The 16,073-nt window shown below is 50.6% G+C and overlaps 1 long non-coding RNA gene across 1 annotated transcript; it reads left to right on the top strand.

The window, feature by feature from the left end:
* Positions 1 to 332: 332 nt before the first annotated feature.
* Positions 333 to 5,809, top strand: LOC119950603. Its single transcript, XR_005457367.1, has 4 exons — positions 333 to 593; positions 1,688 to 1,874; positions 2,885 to 2,956; positions 4,311 to 5,809. It is a non-coding gene; the product is annotated as an uncharacterized LOC119950603 (long non-coding RNA).
* Positions 5,810 to 16,073: the final 10,264 nt, after the last annotated feature.

Below are 16,073 nucleotides of genomic sequence, written 5' to 3'. Positions count from 1 at the left end.
TGATGTGGGGTGAGGGAGATAGGTAGATGGAGGGGTGTGACTGATAAGGGGAGGTGGTGGGAGTGAGGGATGTGGGAGGGAGGGCTAATGGGGAGATGGTCAGAGTGAGAGATAAGGGAAAAGTGTGGGGAGTGAGGGAGATTGCTGGATGGTGGGGTGTGAGGGATACGGGAAGATGTTGGGATATGGGGATATGATGGGAATGAGGGATACGGGGAGATGGCGGGTGTGAGGGATACAAAGGACGGTGCATGTAAGGGTTTCATGGAAACGGGGGAGTGAGGGATGTGGGAAGATGGGGGGAGTGAGGGATATACAGTGGGGGGGGGGGAGGGAAAGGTTGAGTAAAAACTATGCTGACCGCCAATGAGCAGATTTGACTTCCTGGTCTGGACCATCCGATGAGCCCACCCGCGCGGGGAAGAATTGACGTCTCTTTTCTCTTTCAGCTGCCCAAGGGGTCCACCCACTCCTCGACCCGTTGACTGGCAGCGGGCAGCTGACCCGCATCGCTTACCCGTCAGGTACCCTTCCCAACCACCTCCTGGGGCAGCCCGTCTCCGAACACGACATCCTCCGGCACCAGATCTTTGGTAAGAGGGTGTGGTCCCCATCTTGGGGTCACCAGGGGGTCATTGGGAGACCATCGGGTCATGACGGGTCTTTGGAAAGCATCCAGGCAACCAGCACCGGAAGGTTATTCAGCAATATCTTCGTAAAATGCTCCTTTGTCCGTATACCTCATTCCCACCATCTATCCGTATCCCTCACTCCTCACCATATGACCATATCCCTCACTCCCCATCGACTCCCCAGATCCCTCACTCCCCACATTCTTCCCGTCTCTTTCACTCCCCGACATCTTCCCATATCCTTCACTCCCCACCGTCTCCTTCACTGCCATTGTCTCCCATATCCCTCACTCCCACCGTCTCCCAGTATCCCTCACTCCCACCGTCTCCCCGTATCCCTCACTCCCACCGTATCCCTCACTCATGTCATCTCCCTGTTCTCTCACTTCCACCATCTCCCATATCCCTCACTCCCATCATCTCCCTGTTTCCTCACTACCACCATCTCCCCGTATCACTCACTCCCACCAACTCCCCATACCCCTCAGTCACTTCCACCGCCTCCCTTATTCCCACCATTTCCCCATAGTCCACATTCCCACCGTCTCCCCGTATCCCTCACTCCCACCGTCTTCCCCATCCCTCACTCCCACCGTCTTCCCCATCCCTCACTCCCACCGTCTTCCCCATCCCTCACTCCCACCGTCTTCCCCATCCCTCACTCCCACCGTCTTCCCCATCCCTCACTCCCACCGTCTCACTGTCTCACTCACTCCCAATGTCTCCCCGTATTGCCCAGTCCCACCTTCTCCCCGTATCCCTCACTCCCTCTGCGTCCCCGTATACCTCCCTCCCAACATCTCACTCTATCCCTCAGTCCAACCTCCTTCCCCTATCTCTCACACCTGGGCTTGGCGGGTCGAAGAAAGCTGTTAGCAGCAGGATAGAAATGGGTTCAGTGGGCTTCCTCCTGCGCCAGTGTAACAGACTCTAGAGAGGCTGAATGGGTCTCCTCCTGTTCCTGTGTAATAAGCTCGAGAGAGAGAGAGAGAGAGAGAGAGGGTCTGAATGGATGTATATTCAGCCAGGATTTCATAAACCATCTTTGAAACCAGCAGGAACACCATACAGGGAATTGCAGGGATCTGTACCTGCTCCCATGTCGGCGGCCCACCAACTACAAGCGATGCAGGCACAGTCAGCAGAACTGCAACGTCTCGCAATTGAACAGCACCAACAATGGCTACAAGGGCATCACCACCTCCATGGAGTGCCTCTCCCTGGGCAGGAGGACTACTACAGGTGAGCAGGATTTTGAGTTGTGCTGGGCCTTGGCCCCAGACTACGTCATCAGGGGTCCTTAGGCCATGAGTAAAGCTCCCTCTACACTGTCCTCATCAAACACTCCCAGGACAGGTACAGCACGGGGTTAGATACAGAGTAAAGCTCCCTCTACACTGTCCCCATCAAACACTCCCAGGACAGGTACAGCACAGGGTTAGATACAGAGTAAAGCTCCCTCTACACTGTCCCCATCAAACACTCCCAGGACAGGTACAGCACGGGGTTAGATACAGAGTAAAGCTCCCTCTATACTGACCCCATCAAACACTCCCAGGACAGCTACAGCACAGGGTTAGATACAGAGTAAAGCTCCCTCTACACTGTCTCCATCAAACACTCCCAGGACAGCTACAGCACAGGGTTAGATACAGAGTAAAGCTCCCTCTACACTGTCCCCATCAAACACTCCCAGGACAGGTACAGCACTGGGTTAGATACAGAGTAAAGCTCCCTCTATACTGACCCCATCAAACACTCCCAGGACAGGTACAGCACGGGGTTAGATACAGAGTAAAGCTCCCTCTACACTGTCCCCATCAAACACTCCCAGGACAGCTACAGCACAGGGTTAGATACAGAGTAAATCTCCCTCTACACAGTTCCTGTTAAACACTCGCTAGACACATGCGGAAGCGGGATGTGGGTGAATCCGCCTGGGGACCTTCTCCATGTCCGTGAGGTGGAGTGGGAAATGCAACTGCCGCTGCCCTGGCTCCTGAACCTTCTGCAGTTAACCCCCATTGTGGGCAATGAGTCAGAATGCTTTAATGTGAAGATTCCACAGTCGAACAACTGGGATGAAGTAACTGTTTAAGGGCGCCGGGAGCAAACCATCCCCAAACTCAAGTCTCACCCTGATTCGTGCCTCTGTTCCAGGTCGCTGCACAAGCCCTACTCACGGAGTGCAGGTAGAGGGAGTTGGCTTAATCATGCTATCAATAACCTCTCTTTCTTTTTCTTGTTTACAGAGTCTGGGCAAACTACTTTTCGATGCGGAGGTGAACATTAACAGCGGATGAGTCGGCCCGTGCATTCTCTGAGTAAGAATCCGATGTGCCTAACCCCGTGCTGTGCCTGTCCTGGGAGTGTTTGATGGGGACAGTGTAGAGCAGGAGTTCTCAACCTTTTTTAACCCATGGACCCCTTTTCCTCTTAATTTTTTTTGTGGACCCCCATAGCCATTCCACAGATAAAAAAGCTTCTTATATGCGTGGTAAACTAATCCTAAAGTCCATCTACCTTACCGTGAGGGTTGGAAACGGATTAGCGGTATTTTCGTACGTTGCCAAACTTATTCTAATATGAAAAGTAATGAAAAAAACTTTTTACTGACTAAATTGAATTGAATTACTCTAAAAATAACCAATTCATATCAAATATACACAGTTTCTAGTGATTACTGTGTTAAATCATTCATTAAACTTGTCAAGGAGAAACGTGGCATAAGCGTCAGGTCAACCGTGGGTATTTACCTCAAGGTAAATTAGATAGATTATAATCTCTCTTTGACCTTTGTCAGTGCGAGAGAGAGAGAGAGAAAGGTGAATATTCATCATGAAAACAAACATTTTTTTCTTCTACTTGATTCTCAGTAATAACAATTGTTCTGAAGTAGAATTCCTCTATGGACCACTAAAATATCACCGTGGACCCCCAATTCGGTATTTTTTTTTGTGTGGACCCCCAGTAATGTTACATGGACCTCCATGTGGACCCCGGTTGAGAACCACTGGTGTAGAGGGAGCTTTACTCTGTATCTAACCCCGTGCTGTACCTGTCCTGGGAGTGTTTGATGGGGACAGTGTAGAGGGAACTTTACTCTGTATCTAATCCTGTGCTGTACCTGTCCTGGGAGTGTTTGATGGGGACAGTGTAGAGGGAGCTTTACTATGAATCTAACCCCGTGCTGTACCTGTCCTGGAGTGTTTGATGGGGACAGTGTAGAGGGAGCTTTACTCTGTATCTAACCCCATGCTGTACCTGTCCTGGGAGTGTTTGATAGGGACAGTGTAGAGGGAGCTTTACTCTGTACCTAACCCCATGGTATACCTGTCCTGGGTAAAAGTCCTGAATGTCCCTCCATAACAGCTCCGTGGGTGTACCTATACCACACGGGGGCTGTCACGGTTTCAAGATGGTGGTTCACCTACCACCTTCTCAAGGAGGGTGATTAGGGATGGCAAAGAAATGCTGGAGCCTAGGTAGTGGTTCCCAGATCCTCTGAATGAATTCAAAGGATGCCAGTGAGGATGTAAATGTGGCGAGAGGGGGTGGCATAGCGTTAGGGTTGGACCTTGCTTTGTATGACTGCCTCCCTCACAAACAGAACCTCATTCTTACCTACTCTTTCTCTTTCTGTGTTCTCTCTCCACCACCTCTCTGTGCACCTGACAGACGTTTAACAGAAGGACGATGAGGCGTAAACAGCGAGGCCATGACCCAAGGCCAATTGACTAACTGAGGGCCCCAGGGGCGGCGAGCAGCGACCAGCGATCGTGGAAGGCCCACAAACCCTCCTGGAGACCATCCTCTCTCTCCGCCTGACACTGCCGCATGCCTTTCACCTCGCTATCTCTCCAAGGAAGTGGCCTCTTCTGTGGGCACCAGTGTTACGAGGAGGGAGTGAGGGGAAGGGCGCAAAGGGAACTTGGGTATTTTGTTTTTCGGACAAGCCTGTGACATAGGCCTTAGCCTTTCTTTCAGTCTTCACCAGCTGAGCAACAACGTCTCCTCTCACCCTCCAGACCCTTTTCCCCCCTCCCCACACACACGGAATCAAGCAATCTTTCAGGGCAGTCATTTTTAAAATAATAATTTATTGAACGTTTTGATGTTTTCTTCATTGGCGATCATTTTGGACATCCTTCGCACCCTTTCCCCACCCTCCTCCGCATCCACCACCCATGCGCTCCCCGTCCCACCCAGGTTGAGGAAAAGGACCCTCAGGCCCCTTTTAAGGCCTGCTGGCCAGTCACCCTCGCGGCAGGAATTAGGGCAGGAATATGTAGGCCTCGGGCTCAACTTGAGGCCGGTGTACGCCAAGATGAGCCGCACGCAGTCTTGCTCATTGAGGGATTGGGGGTGTAGCAAAACAGGCCTCGAGCTTCGTTTGAGGCCTACACTTGTCAAGGTGGCTGTGCAATGCCCGTGGCAGGAAGGAGGGCAGGCATAGGCTGGAGGCTTCACTTGAGGCCTGCGTGCGTAATGGCACTTGCAGACCTGCCCGTTATGGATTAAGTGGGGGGAGAAGGCCACAGGCTTCATTTGAGGCCCACACACGCAAAATAGAAAAAACAGCCGTGCTGAACTGCTCATCGCAGGAAAGAGGGCAGGGTAGGCTCCGGGCTTCGCTTAAAACAAAGGCCATTCAGACCTGCTCATTAAGAGAAGGAGGGCAGGAACCGAGCCTCAGCCTTCATCTGAGGCCTACATGCGCAATAACAGCCCTACAGTCCTGCTCGACGTGCTGCTGAGTGCAAGAGCAGGCATGAGGCGCAATTTGCGGCATGCGTGCGCTGAGGATGCCCAATCCCATCCAAGTCAAGCAATGGCACGCACAAGGGCATTGATGGAGGTTAGACAGCGTGGCACTGCCCGCAGATCTGGCAGGATCGCAGCCAGGGAATACTCCATCCGATCCGGATCCCATCCCCCACCGCGTGAGTCAATCCCTCCCACCTTTGAAGCAGATTTTGGTCCTTGAGACCTCCTGCTATCTTTGCTTCCGCCAGGCGAACACTTTCATTGTTTTTAACCGTTGCGCCGCCACAAAGTCTCGAAACTCTCCAACAGGTTCCCTGATTGTCCAGTGTTCATCACCATTATTTTGTACTTAAGTAACCAACTCATGACTGACTGCATGTCTCCAAAATAAAGCTTTTCAAATAACAAAAGCAAACTCTATTCCTTTTTCCTGGCACAGCAGGAGGCTGCTTGGAGGAATTGCCGCAAGGTCAGAGGGTCAGTACTGAGGGAGTGCCGCACGGTCAGAGGGTCAGTACTGAGGGAGTGCCGCACTGTCAGAGGGTCAGTACTGAGGGAGTGCTGCACTGTTAGAGGGTCAGTATTGAGGGAGTGCTGCACTGTCAGAGGGTCAGTACTGAGGGAGCGCCGCACTGTCGGAGGGTCAGTACTGAGGGAGTGCCGCACTGTCAGAGGGTCAGTACTGGGGGGACGCCGCACTGTCAGAGGGTCAGTACTGAGGGGACGCCGCACTGTCGGAAAGTGAATACTGAGGGAGCGCCACACTGTCGGAAAGTCAGTACTGAGGGAGAACCGCATTGTCAGAGTCAATACTGAGGAAGCTCTGCACTGTTGGAGAGTCTACCATAAGACATAGGAGCATAATTGGGCCACTCAGCCCATCGAGTCTGCTCTGCCATTCAATCATGGCTGATATTTTCTCATCCCCATTCTCCTGCCTTCTCCCCATAACCCCTGATCCCCTTATTAATCAACACCTATCTCTGTCTTAAAGACACTCGGTGCTTTGGCCTCCACAGCCTTCTGCGGCAAAGTGTTCCACAGATTCACCACCCTCTGCCTGAAGAAATTCCTCCTCATCTCTGTTTTAAAGGATCGTCCCTTTAGTCTGAGATGGTGTCCTCTGGTTCTAGTTTTTCCTACATGTGGAAACATCCTCTCCACGTCCACTCTATCCAGGCCTCGCAGCAAACTGTAAATTTCAATAAGATCCCCCCTCATCCTTCCCAACTCCAACGAGTACAGACCCGGAACCCTCAACTGTTTCTCATACGACAAGTTCTTCATTCTAGGGATCATTATTGTGAACCACTTCTGGACCCTTTCCAAGGCCAGCATGTCCTTCCTTAGATACGGGGCCCAAAACTGTTCACAATACCCCAAATGGAGTCTGACCAGAGCCTTATACAGCCTCAGAAGTACATCCCTGCTCTTGTATTCTAACCCTCTCGACATGAATGCTAACATTGCATTTGCCTTTCTAACTTTTCCACATTGTATTCCATCTGCCACTTCTTTTCCCATCTCCTCGCCTGTCCAAGTCCTTCTGCAGCCTACCTGCTTCTTCAAGACTACCTGTCCCTCTACAGATCATTGTATCATCTGCAAACTTAGCAACAGTGCTCTCAGTTCCTTCTTCCAGATCATTAATGTATATTGTGAAAGGTTGTGGTCCCAGCACAGACCCCTGAGGCACACCACTAGTCACCGCTGCCATCTTGAAAAAGACCCCTTTATCCCCATTCTCTTTCTTCTGACAGTGTCAGTCCTCTATCCATGTCAGGATCTTACACTTAACACCATGGGCTCTTAACGTATTTAAGTCTCCTGTGCTGCACCTTGTCAAAGACCTTCTGGAAATCTAAATAAATCACTTCCACTGGTTCCACTTTGTCTAACTTCCTTGTTACCTCCTCAAAGAATTCTAACAGATTTGTCAAGCATGACCACCCCTTGACGAAGCCGTGCTGACTCAGCCTTACTTTATCATGCACTTCCAAGTACTCCGCGATCTCATCTTTAATAATGGACTCTGAAATCTTACCAATGACCAAAGTCAGGCTAACCGGCCTATAATTTCCCGTCTTCTGCCTCCCTCCCTTCTGTTGCCTTTTCTGTGGCTCTGCCTAAACTACGGCAATCAGTGAGTTTGCCCTCCTTTCTTTTGGTATCTATATTCTAATGCTCAGAGTTGCCAGGTATCAAATGATACCACCACAAGGTTCAACCGGCTACCGATCAAAGAGCCAAACACCAGTTAGTTAGTTCAAGGTCACGGGTACTTTATTTACACACACAATTAGTCATGCAATATGCACTACTAGTTAACTACACCTATCGTCAGAGGAACAGTGGCCGCTGTTCGATTCTGGATCTATCGAGTCTGGAGAAGTAACTGCTGTTCAGCTAGGCTCATCCGTCTGGTAGCAAGCGTTGAACTTGGACTTGCTTCTGGTGGTGCTGCGATTGGAAATGGTGGTGGCCGGGGCGCCAGGTCCAAGAGAGGAAGAACATATGGCGGACTCTCTTCTTATGCTTGGGGGTTTTCGCGCTCTTTTCGGCGGTCCTTCAGTTTGGATGCCGCTAATTGGGTGATCCCTGATTACTGTGTTCAATTTCTAAACAATAAATGGGTGGGTGCCTGGATGGATGGACGCCTGACCCTGTTGTTTACGTTTCCCTAGAGCAGGAAGTGACTCCGAAATGTCTGGGACTGTACCGGTCGCTCGAGTACCAGTCCTTTGTCTGGTGGAGATGGGCCATCAAATGCCAATCGGCCCATCAAAATGCTAATTGGTCGGAGTTTCGATACCGTCTGGATTCCTCACTCACAAATATACATTTCAGGCCCTGAGCCTGCCTGAATCTCGCTCTGTCAAGGGTGCAAGGGTAGGTGATGTCTCGGATCGTGTTTTTCGGGTCCTTAAGGGGGAGGGGGAGCAGCCCCAAGTCGTAGTCCACATTGGTACTAACGACATAGGTAGGAAAGGGGACAAGGATGTCAGGCAGGCCTTTAGGGAGCTAGGATGGAAGCTCAGAGTGAGAACAAACAGAGTTGTTATCTCTGGGTTGTTACCCGTGCCACGTGATAGTGAGACGAGGAATAGGGAGAGAGAGCAATTAAACACGTGGCTACAGGGATGGTGCAGGCGGGAGGGATTCAGATTTCTGGATAACTGGGGCTCTTTCTGGGGAAGGTGGGACCTCTATAGACAGGATGGTCTACATCTGAACCTAAGGGGCACCAATATCCTGGGGGGGAGATTTGTTAGTACTCTTTGGGGGGGTTTAAACTAATTCAGCAGGGGCATGGGAACCTGGATAGTAGTTTTGGGGTGCGAGAGATTGAGAGTAGAGAGGTCAGGAGCACAGATTTGACTTCGCAGGAGGGCGGCAGTGTTCAGGTCGGTGGTTTGAAGTGTCTATTTCAATGCCAGGAGTATACGAAATAAGGTAGGGGAACTGGCAGCATGGGTTGGTACCTGGGACTTCGATGTTGTGGCCATTTCAGAGACATGGATAGAGCAGGGACAGGAATGGTTGTTGCAGGTTCCGGGGTTTAGGTGCTTTAGTAAAGTCAGAGAAGGGGGCAAAAGAGGGGGAGGTGTGGCGCTGCTAGTCAAGGACAGTATTACGGTGGCAGAAAGGATGCAAGATGGGGACTCTTCTTCCGAGGTAGTATGGGCTGAAGTTAGAAACAGGAAAGGAGAGGTCACCCCGTTAGGAGTTTTTTATAGGCCACCTAATAGTTCTAGAGATGTCGAGGAAAGGATGGCGAAGATGATTCTGGAAAAGAGCGAAAGTAACAGGGTAATTGTTATGGGAGACTTTAACTTTCCTAATATTGACTGGAAAAGATATAGTTCGAGTACATTGGATGGGTCGTTCTTTGTACAATGTGTGCAGGAGGGTTTTCTGACACAATATGTTGACAGGCCAACAAGAGGTGAGGCCACTTTGGATTTGGTTTTGGGTAATGAACCAGGCCAGGTGTTAGATCTGGAGGTAGGTGAACACTTTGGAGACAGTGACCACAATTCGGTGACCTTTACATTAGTGATGAAAAGGGATAAGTATACCCCGCAGGGCAAGAGTTATAGCTGGGGGAAGGGCAATTATGATGCCATTAGACATGACTTAGGATGTATAAGTTGGAGAAGTAGGCTGCAAGGGTTGGGCACACTGGATATGTGGAGCTTGTTCAAGGAAAAGCTATTGCGTGTTCTTGATCAGTACGCACCAGTCAGACAGGGAGGAAAGGGTAGAGCGAGGGAACCATGGTTTACCAAAGAAGTGGAATCTCTTGTTAAGAGGAAAAAGGAGGCCTATGTGAAGATGAGGCGTGAAGTTTCAGTTGGGGCGCTTGATAGTTACAGGGAAGCGAGGAAGGATCTAAAGAGAGAGCTAAGACGAGCAAGGAGGGGACATGAGAAGTCTTTGGCAGGTAGGATCAAGGAAAACCCAAAAGCTTTCTATAGGTATGTCAGGAATAAAAGAATGACTAGGGTAAGAGTAGGGCCAGTCAAGGACAGTGGTGGGAAGTTGTGTGTGAAGGCTGAGGAGATAAGCGAGATACTAAATGAATACTTTTTGTCAGTATTCACTCAGGAAAAAGATAATATTGTGGAGGAGAATGCTGAGACCCAGGCTATTAGAATAGATGGCATTGAGGTGCGTAGGGAAGAAGTATTGGCAATTCTGGACAAGGTGAAAATAGATAAGTCCCCGGGGCCTGATGGGATTTATCCTAGGATTCTCTGGGAAGCCAGGGAAGAGATTGCTGAGCCTTTGGCTTTGATTTTTAGGTCATCATTGGCTACAGGAATAGTGCCAGAGGACTGGAGGATAGCAAATGTTGTCCCTTTGTTCAAGAAGGGGAGTAGAGATAACCCCGGTAACTATAGGCCAGTGAGCCTCACGTCTGTGGTGGGTAAAGTCTTGGAGAGGATTATAAAAGATACGATTTATAATCATCTAGATAGGAATAATATGATTAGGGATAGTCAGCATGGTTTTGTGAAGGGTAGGTCATGCCTCACAAATCTTATCGAGTTCTTTGAGAAGGTGACGGAACAGGTGGACGAGGGTAGAGCAGTTGATGTGGTGTATATGGATTTCAGTAAAGCGTTTGATAAGGTTCCCCACGGTCGGCTATTGCAGAAAATACAGAGGCTGGGGATTGAGGGTGATTTAGAGATGTGGATCAGAAATTGGCTAGTTGAAAGAAGACAGAGAGTGGTGGTTGATGGGAAATGTTCAGAATGGAGTTCAGTTACGAGTGGCGTACCACAAGGATCTGTTCTGGGGCCGTTTCTGTTTGTCATTTTTATAAATGACCTAGAGGAGGGAGCAGAAGGATGGGTAAGTAAATTTGCAGACGACACTAAAGTCGGTGGAGTTGTAGACAGTGCGGAAGGATGTTGCAGGTTACAGAGGGACATAGATAAGCTGCAGAGCTGGGCTGAGAGGTGGCAAATGGAGTTTAATGTGGAGAAGTGTGAGGTGATTCACTTTGGAAAGAATAACAGGAATGCGGAATATTTGGCTAATGGTAAAATTCTTGGTAGTGTGGATGAGCAGAGGGATCTCGGTGTCCAGGTACATAGATCCCTGAAAGTTGCCTCCCAGGTTGATAGGGTTGTGAAGAAGGCCTATGGTGTGCTGGCCTTTATTGGTAGAGGGATTGAGTTCCGGAGCCATGAGGTCATGTTGCAGTTGTACAAAACTCTAGTACGGCCACATTTGGAGTATTGTGTACAGTTCTGGTCGCCTCATTATAGGAAGGACGTGGAAGCTTTGGAACGGGTGCAGAGGAGATTTACCAGGATGTTGCCTGGTATGGAGGGAAAATCTTATGAGGAAAGGCTGATGGACTTGAGGTTGTTTTCGTTAGAGAGAAGAAGGTTAAGAGGTGACCTAATAGAGACATACAAAATGATCAGAGGGTTAGATAGGGTGGACAGCGAGAGCCTTCTCCCGCGGATGGAGGTGGCTATCACGAGGGGACATAGCCTTAAATTGAGGGGCAATAGATATAGGACAGAGGTCAGAGGTGGGTTTTTTACGCAAAGAGTGGTGAGGCCGTGGAATGCCCTACCTGCAACAGTAGTGAACTCGCCAACATTGAGGGCATTTAAAAGTTTATTGGATAAGCATATGGATGATAAGGGCATAGTGTAGGTTAGATGGCCTTTAGTTTTTTTTTTCCATGTCGGTGCAACATTGAGGGCCGAAGGGCCTGTATTGCGCTGTATCGTTCTATGTTCTATCGTTCTATGTCCATTTTACCCGCTAGGCTTTGCGAGTGTCTCTGTTGCTGGTTGTAAGTGGCCATCCCAGATGGCTACACTTCTTAAACAGGGGTGTTACATTAGCCATTTTCCAGCTATCTGAGACCCTTCCTGCCTCCAGTGATTCCTGAAAGATCACCACCAATGCCTCCACAATCTCCTCAGCTATCTCTTCTAGAACCCTGGGGTGTAGTCCATTGCTCTTGGTGATTTATCCACCTTCAGACCGTTCAGTTTCCCCAGAACCTTCTCCGTAGTGATGGCTACTGGACTCACCTCTGACCCCTGATTCTGATGCAAAGTAACTATTCAGTTCCATTTCTTTGCTTCCTATTATTTCTTCTCCAGCCACATTTTCCAGTGGTCCAATGTTTATTTTTGCCTCTCTCTTACCTTTAATATATTGAAAAATACTCTTCCTATCTTCTTTTATATTACTTGCTAGCTTGCACTCATATTCCATCTAACTGTCCTTTCGATCGGACACATATCCTTGGATATTTAGACCCCAGCCCTGATCCCCTTGCAGTCACGTCTCTGTGATGCCCACAACATTGTACCGGCCAATTTCAATGTGCGCAACAAGCTCATTTACCTTGTTCCGTATACTGCGCGCATTAGATTCAACACCCTCAGTCCTGCATTGACCACCTCCGTTCTCACACTTGTCACCTTTTTTTGCTCTGCCTGAGGGTGATGTTGTTCTCTTATTTTTGTTCCCTATTTCCCCTTCAGTTATTACACCGTATAAGCTAATGCTCTGGCTTCCACCCCCCCTGCCATACAAGTTTAAATCCTCCCGAGTTACTCTAGCAAACCTACCAGCCAGGATATTGGTGCCCTCCAGTTTAGATGCAACCCCTCCTCCTTGTACAGGTCCCACCGGCCCCGGAAGAGATTCCAATGGTCCAGAAATCTGAAACCCTCCCTCCTAAACAACCAGTTTAGCCTTTTGTATAGCTGCACTATCCTCTTATTTGTAGCCTCACTGGCACGTGGCACAGGGAGTAAATCCTGAGATTACAACCCTGGAGGTCCTGTATTATAGCTTACTGCCTAACTCCCTGAACTCCTTCTGCAGGACCTCAATGAAATGAAATTCGCTTCTTGTAACAAGTAGGCTTCAAATGAAGTTACTGTGAAAAGCCCCTAGTCGCCACATTCCGGTGCCTGTTCGTGGAGGCTGATGCGGGAATCATCACTCTTCCTGCCTATGTCGTTCGCACCTATGTGTACTACGACCCCTGGCTGTTCACCCTCCGCCTTCAGGATGTCCTGAGTTCGTTCAGAGACATCCATGACGCTGGCACCAGGGAGCACTGAGGGAGGGCCGCGCTGTCAGAAGGTCAGTCCTGAAGGAGCACCGCAATGTCGGAGGGTCAGTACTGAGAGAGCTCCATACTGTCAGAGGGTCAGTACTGAGAGAGCTCCATACTGTCAGAGGGTCAGTACTGAGAGAGCTCCATACTGTCAGAAGGTCAGTCCTGAAGGAGCACTGCAATGTCAGAGGGTCAGTACTGAGGGAGCTCCATACTGTCAGAGGGTCAGTACTGAGGGAGCACCGTACTGTTGGAGGGTCAGTACTGAGGGAGTGCTGCACTGTCAGAGGGTCAGTACTGAGGGAGTGCCGCACTGACAGAGGGTCAGTACTGAGGGAGTGCTGCACTGTCAGAGGGTCAGTACTGAGGGAGCACCGTACTGTTGGAGGGTTAGTACTGAGGGAGTGCTGCACTGTCAGAAGGTCAGTCCTGAAGGAGCACTGCAATGTCAGAAGGTCAGTACTGAGGGAGCTCCATACTGTCAGAGGGTCAGTACTGAGGGAGCACCGTACTTTTGGAGGGTCAGTACTGAGTGAGTGCTGCACTGTCAGAGGGTCAGTACTGAGGGAGTGCCGCACTGTCAGAGGGTCAGTACTGAGGGAGCACCGTACTGTTGGAGGGTCAGTACTGAGGGAGTGCTGCATTATTAGAGGGTCAGTACTGATGGAGTGCTTCACTTGTTGGAGGGTCTGTAATGAGGGAATGCTGCACTGTCAGAGGGTCAATACTGAGGTAGAGCCGCACTCTCGGAGGGTCAGTACTTATTTTTTTAATTGTACGGCGTTCCATAATTATTAAGTGCGTAGTGATGTAACTGCTGTTAATGTGGACTCTGTCTTCAGACTCGGTCAGAATGAAGAGCTTGAAATATGAGGAGTGGTTGAGGACTGTGGGTTTGTACTCGGAGTTTAGAAGGATAAGGGGGGATCTTATTGAAACTCACAGGTTACTGCGAGGCCTGGATAGAGTGGACGTGGAGAGGATGTTTCCACTAGTGGAAAAATATGGAAACCAAGGACATAGCCTTCATATCTGAGGTAAGGAGGAAATTCTTCAGCAAATGGGTGGTGAATCTGTGGAACTCTGCCACAGAAGGCTATGGAGGCCAAATTACTGAGTGTCTTTAAGACAGAGATAGATAGGTTCTTGATTGAAAAGGGGATCAGAATTGGGAGAAGGCAGGAGAATGGGATCAGAAGCATGTCAGCCATGATTGAACACTCAATGGGCAAAAAGGCCTAATTCTGTTCCTATGTCTCATGGTCTTATCGATAGTCAAGACCTGGAGTACAGAGAATATCGAGCTGATGTGTGAAGATTTCTGTGCATCGACAGTACCAGGGGCATTGCAATGATACTCTTATACATATACACACACACACACACTCACTGACACGCACTCGCTCGCTGACACGCACTCGCTCGCTGACACGTACACACTCGCTGACACGTACACACTCGCTGACACGTACACACTCGCTGACACGCACACTCGCTGACACGCGCACACTCGCTGATACACGCACACTCGCTGACACGCACACTCGCTGACACGCACACTCGCTGACACGCACACACTCGCTGACACACGCTCGCACACTCGCTAACACGCACACTCGCTGACACGCACACACTCGCTGACACGCACACTCGCTGACACGCACACTCGCTGACACGCACACACTCGCTGACACGCACACTCTCGCTGACACGCACACGCTCGCTGACACACACACTCGCTGAAAAAATGAAAATCGCTTATTGTCACGAGTAGGCTTCAATGAAGTTACTGTGAAAAGCCCCTAGTCGCCACATTCCGGCGCCTGTCCGGGGAGGCTGGTACGGGAGGCTGACACGCACACACTCGCTGACACGCACACACTCGCTGACACGCACACTCTCGCTGACACGCACACGCTCGCTGACACACACACTCGCTGAAAAAATGAAAATCGCTTATTGTCACGAGTAGGCTTCAATGAAGTTACTGTGAAAAGCCCCTAGTCGCCACATTCCGGCGCCTGTCCGGGGAGGCTGGTACGGGAGGCTGACACGCACACACTCGCTGACACACACACACGCTCGCACACTCGCTGACACGCTCGCACACTCGCTGACACGCACGCTCTCGCTGACACGCACACACTCGCTGACACGCACACTCGCTGACACGCACTCGTTGACACTCGCACACGCACTCTCTCGCATACTCTAACGCACATGCTCTCTCTCACATGCTTTCTCTTTCACTCCCTCTCACGCACTCCCTACCTCCCTCTCACACACTCATTCGCTCCCCCTCTCACACTTACACACCCTCACACACCCTCCCTCTCACACACTCCCTCATTCACACTCTCACATACACAGGGCTGGATTCCCCAATCCCACGGCAGAGTGTCCATGCCGTAAACGCTGTTGCATTTTAGCCAGCATGGCGCTGGAGCGGTTCATGTCGCTCCAGCTGCCGAACTGTGCGCTGTGGGATCCGCACACATACACAGTGGTGCCAGCGGCAAGGCGCGCATGCACAGTGGCCTCCTTCAATTCACCGGCCCCAACGCAACATGACGCAGGACTACAGTGGTTGCTGCGTAGGAAAGGAGGCCCCCAGCCAGAGAGGCCAGCCCGCCGATTGGTGGGCCCCGATCGCGGGTCAGGCCGCATCGGAGGACACCCCCGGGGTTGGACCCCCCCCCCCCCCCCTCCTGCAAAGGCCACCACCTGACTCTTCAACGCTGAGGTCCCGCCGGCTCAGAGCAGCGCCGGCGGGACTAGTTTTTTTTCTTATGGCCGCTCGGCCCATGTGGGCCGGAGAATCGTAGAGCGGCCTGCGACCGGCGCCGCGGCAACCACGCCGGCGCTAATGATGCCGACCGCTCTGCGGAGAATCGCTTGCCGGCGTTGGGGAGGTGTGGCCCGGTCGCGGGGATTCTCTGCCCCGGCCCAGGGTTGGGAGAATCCTACCCATACTCTCCCTCTCTCACATGTTCACATACACATTCACTCTCTCTCTCACTCTCTCTCACACAAACCACACTCACTACTCTCCCTCTCGCCTCCAC

This window comes from Scyliorhinus canicula, chromosome 16 (assembly GCF_902713615.1).
Source record: "Scyliorhinus canicula chromosome 16, sScyCan1.1, whole genome shotgun sequence".
Classification (NCBI taxonomy): Eukaryota; Metazoa; Chordata; class Chondrichthyes; order Carcharhiniformes; family Scyliorhinidae; genus Scyliorhinus; species Scyliorhinus canicula.
This window is presented reverse-complemented; position numbering and strand designations above follow the sequence as displayed.